The sequence below is a fragment of the Thalassophryne amazonica genome, chromosome 17 (genome assembly GCF_902500255.1).
Source record: "Thalassophryne amazonica chromosome 17, fThaAma1.1, whole genome shotgun sequence".
NCBI classification, from domain to species: domain Eukaryota; kingdom Metazoa; phylum Chordata; class Actinopteri; order Batrachoidiformes; family Batrachoididae; genus Thalassophryne; species Thalassophryne amazonica.
In genome coordinates, this window is record NC_047119.1 from 59312211 (window position 1) to 59329192 (window position 16982).

At 43.9% G+C, this 16982-nt stretch overlaps 1 long non-coding RNA gene across 1 annotated transcript; it reads right to left on the reverse strand.

Annotated features, from left to right (window-relative positions):
• Positions 1–289: 289 nt before the first annotated feature.
• LOC117529051 lies at positions 290–14809 on the reverse strand. The gene is made up of 3 exons (XR_004565925.1): positions 14727–14809; positions 748–753; positions 290–300 (listed from the first exon to the last, which is right to left on the reverse strand). It is a non-coding gene; the product is annotated as an uncharacterized LOC117529051 (long non-coding RNA).
• Positions 14810–16982: the final 2173 nt, after the last annotated feature.

Genomic DNA, 16982 nt, shown 5'->3' on the forward strand with positions numbered 1-16982 from the left:
CATCAATAAATGCACAAGTTTACGTTGATATTTTGGACACTTTTCTGATGTTTGAGGATGATATCATTTTTCAAGAAGATAATGCATCTTGCCATAGAGCATAAACTATGAAAACATTCCTTGCAAAAAGACACATAGGGTCAATTTCATGACATAGGGTCAATGTCAACGAGCAGATGTGATTTGATGCAGGTGTTAGTTTTGGGGATGGAAATTTACAAGGTGATTCCATAATTTATTCCTCAGAACTGAGTGAGTCCATATTTTTTTCCTCTGCTTGGTCTAAAAACGTAACCGTTACTGACTGCCACAATCTTTTTTTCTTGATTTCTTATAGTGTTTCTTAAAGCCAGAAAGTTGCCATTTGAAATGACTTTAGTTTTGTGTCATGTCTGTGATCTGCTTTTTTTCTGCAAAATTAAACAAAATGAACATCCTTCGAGGCCGGTGATTCCATAATTTTTGCCAGGGGTTGTATGAGAGTTCTTTGTCACCCACTGGGATGCCCTGAACATCTGGGCTCCAATCCTTCTGCCTTATTGTGGTATGGGGGCCAAATAAACCGATTTCCTAGTCCTGGGGTAGGTGCAACATTTCTATTGTGCAACCTCGAATGAGGGGGTGGAGACTGGATAGTCACCAAAGAGAGGATCACCAGCATGAGCCTAGACAGCCCCTGCTAGCCGTGGGCATGGACTTAGAAACTCTGTACCCAAGAAGAGCACCGAAAAGGGACGGGCTTGGAACTCTGACCTAAAAACCTTTAAAGGAGTATGAATTGGAACTCTGAATATTGGGACATAAAGAAACTGTCAAGTTTAGCAGGGGTGTGGTTCAAATGGATTAGGACACAAATGCAAACCCTCAAACACTGATGATGGAGTAAGAAAAAAAGGTTTAATATAGAAGACAAGCAGGGATTCAGTACACAGGATTTCAAGCAGCCAGGCGGAGGTAACAGGCAATCGTGGCTGAGGCGTGGTCCAAGAAGCAAGCAGAGTTCAAAATACACGGCGTGGTGGAGTTCCGTGGCAGAGACAAAATCAAGGTCAAAAAAACAAGGCAGGGTCAGAACATGGGCAGGCAATAGAACAAGGCAAAACAAGTCTGTGGAAAAGGCTGGAACGCAAATGTAAATTCAACAAACTGGCAGAGAGGTGGCGAACACAAAGGGCTTAAATAGGATAGGTGGCAGAGGTGTAAAACTCCAGCTTCAGAAAGTATAAGTCCAGCCACATATTTGTTTCATCTTCCTAATAAACCAGCTGACTGTAATCAGTTCAGCTCTTAGGGCAAGTGGATGAGCTAGTTATTGAGATCACCTGTTTTAGGTGCACAGGTAGAAGCAACTGATGGGAGGTTTTTTACTTTCTGAAGCCAGAGGTTTGGTGATTAGGAAAACAAGACACAAGTGTGAGAGAACAATTGGGAAGGGGGCGTGGCACACAGAAGGGACAAGACACACCCACACCAGACAAGAGTGTACAGTTAGACAAACTCAAAGTGAACAGGACCCAACAAAAAGATAAACCCAACCTATCGTGACCAAAGTAAAATACCAGAATCAAAGATGAACAAAACCCCATGCCTAATAAAAAATAATAAAGAAAACCCAACATGAAGCAACAAAGAATCAAACCGGAAAACAAATGTAAGAACTGAAAAGACAACAAAGTATAACTAACAGACAATACAACCAGTGACTACAATATAACAAACAGAAAATCAATGACCGAGGATCAAAGAGCTAGGGCATAGATACAGATGTGAGACAAAACCATAACAAGAGCTGAGAACGGGCAGAATCATGACAAACACAAGAAAGAAGAAATTTTGCAAATCATGGAAAAATGGAAGAAAGACATCCTAGGTCTCAGAGAGACCCACTTTAGAGGTGAGATCATTGGCAAAGATCTTGGTGATGGACTTACCCTCATCTCAAGTGGAGTGAAGGAAGGCAGAGCTTATGCAGGTGTGGTAATTATTATTGAACCACACCTAAAAACAAAGAAAACAACATCCAGAATTTTGCAATCACAAACAAAAGAATAGCAAGTGTTCAAATAAAAGTGAAGACCAATATCTACTGTTGTGTCGACGCGAGTTGAGGAGCGGACCTGCGTCAGACAGAACCCAGCGCTAAAAATAACCAGAAAGCGGTTCCAACAACAAACAATTTATTGTTCACCTGTGCATAATAATGTGTACAAAACTGAAACAACGTCCTTCTGGTGGAGTGACTGTTGGCACGCTCTTAAGCGCCCAAAAGGATAGAAGCCCGGCGTTCCTGGACCCACTACCACCAGACAAACACCCCCCAGGTGGACACGACAAACTGACTCTCTGTGAAGCAAAGAAGAGGTGAGGTAAGTCAGCAGTTACAACAATATCTTTCAAAAGACACACGCTATCAGCAACACATTCAGGTCTGTATTTTTTAACTTTATGCAAATGAGCAGCTTCTCACAACAAGTGGAGGATCACTTATCCTGCACGCCACAGCAGTGAGAAGCAAACTGCACAATTCTCATCACAATTCCAGTATACTGCGTAACAAAACACCAAGTTACTATCAACAATTAGTCAAACACTTAATCACCTTTAATGTGTGCTGACAGCAAGTGTCCTCACCCTTCCTTGCTTCACGGGCTCGATGTGTCAAACCCAGGCGCGGTCCTCAGCGTCTCACAAACGGACATCACAAGGTCGAGTTCCCGGCAGTTCTGCTTGAATCACACATGCCTTAAATGCAGAACGCCATCCAATTATCTGCTTCAGCTGAAAGTCTTCGAGGTTGCATGTGAGCACCAGTCACAGGTGCTACACATGATGTTGATGAGGGTGAGGACTCTTCAGCCAGCACCTTCTCCACAGACAAATCAGTTCTCATGCCACCTGAAGAGCAAAGAAAAGAAAAGAACACCAAAATATCCAGCCACACCCCCCAACACACAACAGTACCCCCCCATCAACGGGAAGCCTCCCGGCGACCGAACAGACCAGGCCCGAGAACAGCACCTCCCTCCGGGGTCCACGTCAGGAAGCAGACAGCACCACGCTCCCAAGGTCCATCACAGACAGCAGGACAGGCACTGCAGCTGGAAGGCCGGCTGGCATCAACAAAAGCCCCAAAACATTCCCCAGAACAATTCAACACACAGAAAAAAACATAAAACCCACCCAAAACCTCCCCAGGGGACCGTCCCATCAAACCCCGGGAAGAAAAGAAAAACTCCCAAACGCAAAAACCCAACACAGCCCCACAAACACAATATAAACGTAAATGCATAAAAGAAAAATAACAAACAACCCCCCCAGAATGACCTGCAGAGCCCAACCCCCCCCCAGAAGGCCTTCATCGCCAGTTCCAGGAGGAACAGCCAGAACCATAATCCCACAAAGGTCCGCAGGTGTACATGGAGCAAAACGGCGCCCCCCAGGGGACCGTACCATCAACCCTGGAGGTGGAACCCGGAAGGAAACAGAACAAAATCAAAAATCAACCCCTGGAGGACTACCAAAAACAACCCCGGGGGGATATAAAACGACCGTAGACCCCGGGTCCCTCCCAGAGCCCCTCGGCGGCTCAACTTTGGCGAACGGCTCAAAACATTAAGCCGGAGAAGGGAACAGGAAAAAACTAACCCAGATCCAACCCCAAGGCGCAGCGGAGAACCGGAAATAGGTCCGGTGCCCCAACTCGACCATACCCCAGCCTCTCGGGAGGGGTGGAACTACCGAAATGCCGAACGGCAACAGATCGGCCCACCCCTCCGACTGAGGTAAGTTTCCGCTGCACCACACCCCGGCAACACCAATGACGAACGGTACAAAGGCTCACCGAGGCTGGAGTGGAACCGGGCCCTAACCAAACCAAGAAAAACGCCTCTAACACCCCCCCCTCCCCCTAGGTGCAGAGGTCTTCTGAGAATGCTCACCGTGACCAACCTGCACCACCCCACAACCCACAAGACAAACGGTCTTGGGGCAAGTGAGGTTGGGGTTAGAGATGTAGAGAAATAAAAAACAACAAAATAAAATGACCTAAAAACACATAAAAATTAACAATGACGTGAGCCCAGGCGGACTTCTAACCGCCTAACAATCACTCCACCAGACAATTATAACCCCTATTTAAAGAAAACAAAACATTTACCCGTGCTAGATTTTTTTTTTTTTTTTTTTGTGTTATGTTGCCTGTCCCAGAACACTTGGAGACACGTCACCATTATTTCTCTTGACGCTTACATGTCGGGGCAATACAGTAATCTCTGCTCGCCCGAGCTGCATGGGCTCGTCAACAGGAGGAGCCAGAGGTCCCGTCGGAGGAGCTTCAGTGGGGCGAAGAAGAGGCGGCCCAGATTTGTGTCGGGGAAAGCCCCGAGACGAAAAAACCCGCTCTGATGGCCGCCCTCTCTCGCGTCCACGCTCCTTCTTCCGATCGTCTAGACGAATCACCAACGATATTAGCTCATCTAAATCGCCTGGCTCGTCACGGACTGCCGGCTCGTCCTTCAATGACTCATTTAACCCTTCCACAAACATTCCTTGTAAAGCTGCGGCGCTCCCACCTGACTGAGTAGAAACCAGAGAACATTGCATCACCACACAAGGCTCCGGACGACAAACAATCGGTTCGGACGCTGAATCTCTGGGTGACGGAGTTATCTGCACTAGTATCGATGGTGCCGCAGCTGGAGCAGCAGGAAGCAGAACGGCTTGCGCTGCAAGCTCCGTAACATGGTCGTCTGTTTGTTTAATTTGGTTTGCAAGATGCTGTAATTGCTCCCATTTTTTCTCCAAGTGTTCTTGAACTTTTTCGGCAAAAGGAACCGCCTCTGCCGCTGGGTCCATTATGGAATGGCCGGGAACTACTGTTATGTGTCGACACGAGTTGAGGAGCGGACCTGCGTCAGACAGAACCCAGCGCTAAAAATAACCAGAAAGCGGTTCCAACAACAGAAACAATTTATTTTTCACCTGTGCATAATAATGTGTACAAAACTAAAAGAACGTCCTTCTGGTGGAGTGACTGTTGGCACGCTCTTAAGCGCCCAAAAGGATCGAAGCCCGGCGTTCCTGGACCCACTACCACCAGACAAACACCCCCCAGGTGGACACGACAAACTGACTCTCTGTGAAGCAAAGAGGTGAGGTAAGTCAGCAGTTACAACAATATCTTTCAAAAGACACACGCTATCAGCAACACATTCAGGTCTGTATTTTTTAACTTTATGCAAATGAGCAGCTTCTCACAACAAGTGGAGGATCACTTATCCTGCACGCCACAGCAGTGAGAAGCAAACTGCACAATTCTCATCACAATTCCAGTATACTGCATAACAAAACACCAAGTTACTATCAACAATTAGTTAAACACTTAATCACCTTTAATGTGTGCTGACAGCAAGTGTCCTCACCCTTCCTTGCTTCACAGGCTCGATGTGTCAAACCCAGGCGCGGTCCTCAGCGTCTCACAAACGGACATCACAAGGTCGAGTTCCTGGCAGTTCTGCTTGAATCACACATGCCTTAAAAGCAGAACACCATCCAATTATCTGCTTCAGCTGAAAGTATTCAAGGTTGCATGTGAGCACCAGTCACAGGTGCTGCACATGATGTTGATGAGGGTGAGGACTCTTCAGCCAGCACCTTCTCCACAGACAAATCAGTTTCCATGCCACCTGAAGAGCAAAGAAAAGAAAAGAACACCAAAATATCCAGCCACACCCCCCAACACACAACATCTACGGTATCACTCAAATCTATTGTCCCCAACAGGGATGCCCGGACGAAGATAAAGAGACCTATGATCACCGAGAGGGAACCCTCAACCAAATGCCTCCCCTGACAGTCATTGGAGACTGTAACGGGAGGACAGGTAGGGACAGAAACAGCACTGAAAATATCTTAGGACCTTTTGGTGAGGAAATCAAGAATGAGGATGGAGAATGACTCACTGACTTTTGCCTTAAACAATCTGGCAATTATAAACTTGCTACTTCCTGTACCAATACAGTCACATGATGACGAAATATCAGCGAAATAAGAACATTGGTCAATATGATCATATTTCCATAAATGATTACATCTTATCACTGGATAAAAGAATCATAAACAATGTAAAAGTTATACCAGGCAGATCGTTGGAATCTGACCATAGATTACTGTAACCAACCTCCACACAAAGACAGTAAAACCAGGTAAACCCCACACAGCTAGAAAGACCAAAGTAGACAACTTAAAGAAACCAGAATTGTATGCAGCCTACCATGAAAAATGCAAAAAAGAGTAGAATTCACAGAGACAGGTGACTTGGATCTCTGCTGGAAAGAATTAAAGGAAAAGACAACAAAAGTTCCAAAAAGAAACTCTATAAACTGGCAAAGTCACTGAGAAAACTTCAACAAACTAAAAATGTATTCAAAGACAAAGAAGGGAAAGGGAAGATGTAAATCTGATCCAGACAAGACAGTTGAACGCTGGACTCATCATTTGGAAAACCATCTAAAGTTCACTCCAATTAAACGAAGAAAGTTCACATGAATACAATGACAATGTGGATGAAAGTACAGACCAAGAGATAACAAAAGATGAACTAGAGCACTGCAGTCTTAGAACGCAAACCTCAGACAACACCACTTTCCAATTTCACAAAATTTTACTTTGGAAAAAAATTTCAAGGTCAAAGTCCTGTTAGAAGTGTTTTTTCATAAACTAAATTCGATGTGATCAAATGTCAGGAGTATGCATTTAGTTCATGCACTTGAATCAAAGTTTTTGTGATGGTGTCAGTTTTTTTTTTTTTTAAGTTTTTCAGTTTCTGAATTCTTTCACAGTTAATTTTCACAGAACATTGGTTATCTTTGCTATGCACAATTTGTCATCGGTTTTTGGCACTTGTTTCCAATTGATAACTGGAAGATAAACAGACATAAAATTGGAACCTCCATCCAATTTTGGTGGTGTAGGCAAATCCACAACAGAAAAATAAGAGTGATTACGGCACTTTTGTTTGAGATATAATGCAAAATGTACACCAAATGGGTTTTTCAATATTAAATTCAAATGTCCACAAAATCCACAATCTGGATCAGATCTAGATCAAACTTTGTCAGGTGATAGTGAGTGCCAGTTTGTACCTCACTTTCAAACATGAGTGATTGGGGCACATTTGATTAAGATATAATGTAAAATATACTTTAAATGGGGTTTTCAATGTTAAATTTAAATGGCCACAAAATATGTAAATTGGATCAGATCTGGATTAAAGTTTGACCGGCGATAAAGGATATCATCCTACATAACACTCTCTCAAATATGAAATAAATTTGATCTTATGAATTTTTGAAAATTTGCTCAATGTTAAAGATAGGGACTTTTCCAATGTTTTTCCTGAATTTGAACATTGACCTATGATCTTGAAAATTGAATCAGTTCTTGCCTATCAGGATATGAAGTGTCAGTAAAACTTTCATAACGATATATGAAAAAAATTGTGGGCTCACAAACAAACAGGGCTGAAAACATTACCTCCTCCAACTTTGTTGGTGGGTAATTAGAAATGGCGTTAAAAAAATGAAATCCTTCAAAGCACTGGACTGGCTACTATTCCCATAGAACTCTTACAACCAATTAACCTCAAGAACTGCCTCCTAAACATCATCAATAAAGCATGGGTCATGTGTGCAAGGGAAAATACCCTCAGAGTGGGGAAGAAGCACCATATGCCCCAACTACAAAAAGGAAATCAGAAAAACTGTGGCAATTACCGAGATATACCTTCATGCCACATGCCTGTAAACTGTATGAACGCATTTTAGAACACAAAGTAAATTCAAAAATTGATCCAAGACAACAAGAATGGCAGCATGTCTATAGAAAAGACAGAGGCACCAAACTTTTGGCCGTGCAGACGATGTTTTCCACTTGGGAAGGAGCGCAGAGGCAATGCAAGCCGCTCTGTAGAGATATGATGATGAATTGAACAGAGTGGGCATGAAAATGGACAAAGACAATAGGAAAACAGAAGGCCTATTATTTGGAAGGAAACCCTTAGATGCTGAAATCACAGTGAGTGGTAACTAGATGTGGGCCGATAACCAGTTTCACGGTATCCTGCGGTATTAAAAACCCACAGTTTCAAAAGCACTAAAATTTTCCGTTATATCGTCCCTACGGTATGAGTGGGTTAGGAGAATACTTGACAGGCAGAGCGGAGCGGCCGCTGCCGCCCTTCCCCCTGGCTCGCACCTCTGTCTCTGTTTACAAACTGGCAGCTAACGTTAGCTAAGTCTGTATCACAGCTGAAGGAGGTGAAGCCTGCAGTGAACTTTTCCCTCCGTCTAAATGGACCAAGTCGGCTGTATGGGATTACTTTGGCTACGGTAAAAAGGCAGACTCCAACGAATTAGAGGAAGGAGATCATCCCTCATGCAAAACATGCTGGCGGACCAAAAACGGTGGCAATAAAGCACCGTAGCTATGGCCTGTGTTGGACTCAGAGCGATTCAAGATACCCGCAAAGGATTACATGGAAGGAGTAAACTTTATCCCATCTTTGAAACCACTGAGAAGTACAAGCGTTGGACTCGAGTCGTGCTTGTGGTCGACCAAATTTCTCCCACAAACATGTCAAGAAGGACAAACACATCTATTCCAAGCACTTTGTTGGTGAAGCTGGGCCAGTATAGAGCAGGGCAGTTCATCTGGAGGGTATTCAGTGCTTCATTTTGTCTACATTTTACATTACAGTCTTATCCCAAGATGGATAGAATCGCCATCTGTGGGAGGTTGGAGGTGATGGTCTAGTAGTTAAGTGTTGGGCTTTAGACCAGAGGATCCTCTGTTCAAATCCCCAGCCTGCCAGGAAAAATCACAAAGGGCCCTTGGGCAAGGTCCTTAATCCCTAGTTGCTCCCAGTGTGTAGTGAATGTCTTGCATGGCAGCACCTTGACATCGGTGTGAGCGTTTGTGTGAATGGGTGAATGTGAGGCATCATTGTAAAGCGCTTTGAGCAGATGGAAAAGTGCTATATGAATGCAGTCCATTTATGGACACACTTCTAAAAAGGTTCATTCCATAATTTCTGTTGTTTCACCTGGTCAAGTCATTTCTTGAAACACAGAAATGAGACCAAATTTAAACATTCAATGAACTCGAAAACCCTGAAGAATCAAGTCAGTATAACCTTGAATAGAGAAACAATAACTTTGGTTAACACGTACATTTTGATGCATTATTACTTTCAGTCTGTTTACCTGCATTTTAATTTTTTGTAAACCTCTCGTGCAGCTCAGAGGTAGCACCTCTCTATTCATGCTGCAATAATACAAATCCTACGCCCTATAAAAAGTTAAAGGTCAGTGCTTGGAAAGTTTTAATCTTGCGTGCTTTAAGCGCCACCTGCTGTTCGCTGTGATTCAGTGAAAAGGCTGTGGAGAGTTTGTTTGCAGTTCTGTCTTCCAGTTCCATGTTTGTAAGGAAACACTGGGTTTGTCCTGTCAGAAGACTGTGAGCTCCTGACCATCAGCTGTCCAGATGCAGCCTGTAAAGCAACTCTTATCTTTGCTTTTACAGGCTGCAGAAAACATGGCACATCCTTTTCAGAAATGTTACAAAATCTGTTGTACCCAGATCACAAGCAAAAATGCAGAACTCATCATTTTATCACGAAGTGTCTGTGGATTATCTTAAAACGTGAGGTATATTGATATATTATCATTTGCGTTGTGATTTACCCGAAGGATTTGCCGTACTTACTTTGGTGTGGCTGCTGCGCAGGTTCGACAATATGCAGATGAAAACCCCTTATGTCACATTGTTATATTGTCCCAAGAGATCTGACAGATAAAGCGGTGAAATGTGTGCATTGCCTCGTTATTCAAGCATTGGTGACTTCTCTGATTTTGAAAGGTTGAATTAAATTAATTCAATTTCTTAAAACATCCTTTTTGCTAATAAGAGGACTTTTGCGCACTAATTCAGTGATAAAGTTTTTTTATTTTATTTATTTCACTGGATTTTCACACAAAATGTGGTTTGGAATCTTAAAATAAAATAAATAAAACACTGAATGACTGGAAAGAGGCCTTACTGTTGTGATGCTCTGAAGACCTCCCGGTCAGCGAGATGTTTCTGTGAAAGCTCTCAGTTGTCCAGGTGGTTTCTATAGTAGATAAGATTGACTCTTGGACTGGACTGGGTTGTTTGATGCGAGGACGTTTCGCTTCAAATCACAGAAGCTTCCTCAGCTAAAATTCTTGCTCTGGTAGTCTGACTTCTGTCTTGACTCTTGTAGAGAAGAACAAACAGAAGCCACAAAAGCTGGAGTTTTAAACCTAACCTGCCCCTCCTAAAGAGAGGCAGACTGCTATTGGCTAGTAACTAAACAAATGCTTTAGTCCAGTGGCGCCCTCTCTACCACCACCGCAGAGAGGGCGCCAGTGGACCTCAGTCTGCACTTCATCTCCATCTTAAAGACACTAACCACACGTTTGAGGATAAGGAAGTTAAAATCTGAGCCAGAGAGAAGAAATGGTTTGAGAGGAGTGAAGGAGGCATTGTATGTGAAACAGTTGAAACCCAGTCTTAACGGGGGAGGGGGTCTGACACACGCTTTGTCCCCTGTTTACAATTGGGTACTCAGGTCAAAGCCGTTTCAGTCTTTTGTTCATGGTAATGAGTCATTCACGTCATCAGGAGACTCGTCAGGAGAGGCGTCAGTCCCATCGTTAGGAGGGACTGCTACCCTGTCATTAGGAGAGTGCTAACTAGACCACAATAGGTGCTAATTAAAGCATTTGTTTAGTCACTAGCCTATAGCAGTCTGCCTCTTGGTAGGAGGGGTTTGATTAGGTTTAAAACTCCAGCTTTTGTGGCTTCTGTTTGTTCTTCTCTACAAGAGTCAAGACAGAAGTCAGACTACCACAGCAAGCATTTTAGCTGAGGAAGCTTCTGCGATTTGAAACGAAACATCCTTGCGTCAAGCAACCCAGTCCAGTCGAAGATTCAAGCTTCTCTACTATGGTTTCCTCAGCTTGTTGATCTGCGTCTCCTTTTCTTGGCACTCCTGCTGGAGGAGCTCACACATACTGATCAGTGATGGACTTCCCCAGATGTGGACTTTGTTTCTGAGCCTCACAGGAACCGGGAGGCGAGATCTGAAACCAGGCTGTTAATCATAAAATCAAACAGAGGTAAATGATGTAGAAAAAAAAGAAGTGCTGATTCCTGCTTTCATCCAAGTGGAATAAAAAACAAACACAAAAACACTCACCCTGTGTTCAAATCCACAGAGATTATCAGATTTATTCTTTGTGATTTTGATCTGTCTGAGCCTCAGTGGGACCGGTAGGTGAGATCTGACACCAGGCTGCAAATGAAACATGGAGACACAGAAATATGACAAGTTCTTCACACAGTGATACTATTCCAAATAAAGAAATGAATAAAATCTTGTGTTTAATACCTGTACAGTACACAGTGTAGCACAGAGTAACGACTGACAAAAAATTAAGAGGAATCAGTCTTCCAGTAAGATTCCGGGTAGGACTTGGCCCAAGTGGAGGAGTTCAAGTACCGCGGGGTCTTGTTCACGAGTGAGGGGACAATGGAGAGTGAGATTGGCCAGATAATCGGTCCAGCTGGGGCGTTATTGCATTCGCTCTATCGTACTGTTGTGACGAAAAAAGAGCTGAGCCAAAAGGCAAAGCTCTCAATTTACTGGTCAATCTTCGTTCCAACTCTCACCTATGGTCACAAAGGTTGAGTCATGAGCGTAAGAACTAGACTGCGGGAACAAGTGGCCGAAAGGGGCTTCCTTAGGAGGGTGGCTGGTGTCTCCCTTAGAGATAGGGTGAGAAGCTCGGTCATCCGTGGGGAGCTCGGAGTAGAGTCCCTGCTCCTTTGCGTTGAAAGGAGCTGGCTGAGGTGGTTCGGCATCTGATAAGGATGCCCCCTGGGCGTCTCCCTAGGGAGGTGTTCCAGGCATGTCCATCTGAGAGAAGACCCCGGACTAGGTGGAGAGATTATATCTCCAAACTGTCCTGGGCACGCCTCGGGATCCCCCAGTCAGAGGTGGTCAATGTGTCCTGGGAAATGGAAGTCTGACATCTCCTGCTGGAGCTGTTGCCCCTATGACCCGATTCCAGATAAGCGGTTGAAGATGAGCGAGTGAGTCTTCCAGTCACATTGCTAAATGCTAACGGCAGACTAAGTATGTCCCTGTTGGGCTACCGTATCAACATAGTAACACAATTTGGAGGTCTCTATGAGGGGCCGCGCCCATGTGGGTATGAAGGATTCATTCTCAGGTCATGAAAACAGTCGTTGCAGGTAATTTCACACAAATGAATCAATGGTTATGAATCTTATTTTCCATTTCTGCTCATAAAAACACTAAATCCTGCAGACTGTAGCTTTAATGAGGGAACAGAATCCAGAAAAGACGCTGTACAGCAGCAGCAGAATCACACCACGCGTCTCGTGTCATTTGCAACAATGTGGAACACATCTGACTTTTCCCTTAAACTACACTGGAAAAAGAACCACATGAAACAACCCAGTTATCCATCTTCATGATGAAGTGGTATAGAGGAGGATTTTCTTAAAAAGAAGACCTGAAAGTTTAGCTACAAATTGCCAGAAGGTACATCTGAGATGCCAGCCTGGATTTGATCTGTTTTGGTGAAAGAAAATCCTTCTCTGCTCTACTCCACTATGAAGCTAAGAGCAGTGATGCAAAATGCAAAGCTTGCACTGTGCACAATTCTCCAATCACAGTAAGCCCATAACTTCTCCTTGGTTGTCTGGGTGTTTTGGTGGCTTTCCTCACTCTTCAACTTCTTGCACAGTCACTCAGTTTTTGAGAACTGTCTACTCTTGGGGAGGTGATGGTCTAGTGGTTAAGGTGTTGGGCTTGAGTCCAGAAGATCATGGGTTCAAATCCCCGCCTGACTGGAAAATCACTAAGGGCCCTTGGGCAAGGCCTTTAATCCCCTATTGCTCCCGGTGTGTAGTGAGCGCCTTGTATGGCAGCACCCTGACATCGGGGTGAATGTGAGGCATAATTGTAAAGCGCTTTGAGCGTCTGATGCAGATGGAAAAGCGCTATATAAATGCAGTCCATTTACCATTTACTCCATGCAGATTTACCATAGAGTGCCATACTGTTTGTATATCTTTGTAATTAATGTAAATAAAGTCCAAGACATTCAGTGGCAGCTTCACCATCAGAGAGCCTCGTCCACAAACTACCACAAAAGACTCAAAGCTGTCGTTGATGTTAAAGGGGCAATACACTGCATTAAGAACATGGGTATGTAAACTTTTGATCAGGTTCACTTGAGTAGTTCTCTTGTCATTTTGATTTAAAAAGAGGAAACATTTGTTTAACAATAAATGGCTTCACCCAAACACTAACCATGAGTGAAAAAAAGTTTTTGTGTTGTCATTCATATTCTCTTAAAAATGGGCCAAAAAAACAAAAATTCTGCCAGGGTATGTAAACTTTTGAGCACAACTGTACATACTTGGAAATGGGCTTCAGGTCCCTAGGAGAGAATACACTGAGATTTTGCAGAGTCCAAGAAGCAAATGTTCCTTGTATGCAAACCATCAAAGTTCTGAGAAATCTTTTTTGGCTTCTGGGTTGCCCAAAGAGGAGGGAACTGTATACAGACCTCAATTCATTGCAAGTGAATTTCAGACATTTCTGAAGCTGAACCCTGTCAAGCATATCAGGACTCCGTCCTACCACCCAGCCTCAAATGGACTGGCAGAGAGGCTGGTGCAAAACTTTAAAAAGGTCCTTGGCCAAAAGTAGAGCACTTGGTGGTATGTCTTTGCAGAACTGTATTGAAAATTTCTTGTTTGGTTATCGAAATATGCCATTCGTGACGACTGCAAAAACACCGGCAGAACTTTTTTTGAAAAGACAGGTCCGCGTCACGTTATCTTTGCTGAAACCAAATTTTCTCAATTTATCCAGCATTGACATGTTCAGAAAGAGTCATATGTGAAGGGTAGACTCAGGAGTTTCTCTGTGTTCAAACAGTTCTTGTACAAAACTGCAGGGGAGTAGAGAAATGGGTAAATTACACAGGTTTTTGATCCAGTTACATTTGGTGTCGGTGAATGGGAACTGTGCCAAAAGACGTGAATCAGTTACTGGAAGAAAAGAAAAAGAATGTAAATCCAGACATCGTGCATGATGATGATCATTTTGTTTTTGATTTTGACAACGAACTGAATGTTTCAGAAAAGGAGTCAAAGGACACTGCAGGTGGGTTCAATTGCTGTGGGTAGCTACACCACAGGTGGAGCGTCCAAGGAGAAACATGCGCCCTCTACAATGTATCTTCAGCAATGCAAATAACTATGTATGTTAAAAGGAAATTGCACATGTAATTAAACAGAAAAGAAACACGTGCACTTAAAGTCTACAGGGGAGGACTGTGGTATGAAGGTATATTCTGAAGGTTCTGCAGTTGTAATGATTTTGGAATACCTGCAGAGGGCGCCAATATAAAAGGCTGTGGATGCCAGCAGGCTGATGCAGAAGTAGGTGAGCTGAGCAGTGTGGAGACCTGTGGTGTTTAAGCCTGTAATAAAGTTCATCGCGTTCCTATGCTCAGTTGTCTGCTTCTTTGGCAAAATTCAAACAACTTCTGTGACACAACAGTCTTATTTCATCCAAGTGTTTGATTCCAGAACAAGTTGGCAACAGTTACTGATTCAAATACTTTGAACTGGGAAAGAAAGTGAGATTAGAAGTAATATCCTTGTTAAATATTCTGTCAAATTTCCCTCGACTATTTGTTGTTTTGTAGAGGTGGGCGATACCGGGAATTTTGGTATTGATCCAATACCAAGTAAATACAGGCCCAGTATCACCGATATTGATACCGATACTTTTTCATATTTAAGCTTCATAGATCCAAAGGGTCCAAAAGACCTAGGCTAGAATTTCGCCAAACATTGTACGTGACAAAATACTTTATCAAAATCAACATTTTTGTTTAAAAAAAAAAATATCACTCAACACAACTTAAAACACAATCTCCTGAGGTAGAGGGCTGACAAACCACAATACAAGGGTGCGCTGCTCCGTGTTGTGTGACACAGCACAGCGCTGCTCTTACAGACAGAGAGTAGACTTTGCCGAATCTGCGTGCGGGAGAGAAAAAAAGCTTGAGTATCAATCTTTTTACACGAGGATCGTTCAATATCAATACCAGCGTTGGTATTGATATTAGGATCGATTCGCACACCTCTATTGTTTTGCAGTTGTGAATCTCGAGCCATCTCTTGGTCCGTGACTTCTGTGAGAGGTCGGTTTCAGCACACCTAGTTGTCGGACGGAATGTTCCATGACACTTGTCTTGTCCTCAACCACTTAATGACACAGCGTACATAATTGATAAAACTAAGGTCTTCATATCTCCGTCTGGAACAACAGGCATCATGAAATATTCTGTTCTTTGCTTATCATGCTGACACAAGACACAGGCAGCACAAAGTTGTGATATAACACATACCGTGTAGATAAACAACGCGAGTATGTCACCCGCTACAAATGTCAAATGCAGCACTCTTCATCCAATCACATAACTGTACTGATTCATGCAATAGGGCAAGGTGTGCCCACCTGGGGGTCGGTTGAGCGCAGCTTTAAAAATATAGGAGGGGCACTATGTCAGGCTCTTCGTTGCAACGTCGGGTGTTCATGCATTTTTATGCCCCACGCGGCGCTTGAGCCACAAGGCATATAGCATCCAGGTTGTCCATCTGTCCGGCCGCAATTCGTTTGCCACAATGTAAGCAAGGTTTATGTATTATTGTAAGTTTTGAATGAGTTAAAGCATAAAATGTCCAATTTACTAGTTATTATCAAATAGAGCTGGAGTGACCAAACAAGGCAAACCTTATATTAATAATTTATTACCAATTTTACAAAGTAAAAAAGAGAAATCTTAAAATACAATTCTTAAAAGAAAAAACATTAAAAAAACAACTTCCAGCAGAGCCGAACAGTCAACGAGCAGAGACAACCAATCCGGACCCAACCAAACATCCACCAATCCGCGGACGTTTTCCCACTGTCAGCTTAGGGGCGTGTCCTCCTCTCCTCCGACGTGGCACGACGCACTCTCTCAGCCGAGGGAAGGCTCCTCCCCGGCTGTGGCACGTAACGCCCCTCGTCGCTCGTCTCCCCTCCTGGCGTCTCTCTCCGTCACCTCGTCTTCCGTGCACCTACACACACACACACCCAGGCCAGCAAGCACACAACTCCGTCCCTGCGGGAAAGTCCAACTTTCTGCTTAAAAGCACCACCTCACAAACACATGAGTGTACTCACAGACACGGCAGGGTTCTCCTCTGCCGCTGCGGATAATCCACGTTTATGGCGTTTCTCCGGCGCGAGCATTCAGCTGGAACCAGTAACATCAACGTCAACACAACTCCCGTTATCCAGTCGCTCTCCTCACCAGCTGCTCTTCATGCCTTCCGCCACCGAATCCTTTCCTCTCCGTGAAGTGAAGTAGAATGAAGTCCTCCCCTCACGCTACAGAATCCCTTTTTGTATCCATCACTTCACACTCCAGGTGAGCTGATTGCAAAGATCCAAAAGAAATCAGGTGCGCCCACAGTTGCCATAGCAACCATCAAGGAGCGGCACTCCAAAATCCAACCAGCAAATAACTTCCCCAAAGGCTGGATTACAACAATGTAGCTCGGCGCCTATTGCTCGCAAAAACTTCATATTTGGTGGGTACATGCCTTGGTGGAGTACTTCACATGGCTTCGAAGGCCGGTGACCTTGATCTACTTTTCAAGGTCACCAGTGGTCACAACTGTCAAATCCTTCGCCGCAACGTAGTTCGGCACCTATTGCTCGCACAAACTTCATATTTGGTGGGTACATGCCTTGGAGGAGTACTTCACATGGATTTGAAGGCCAGTGACCTTGCCCTACTTTT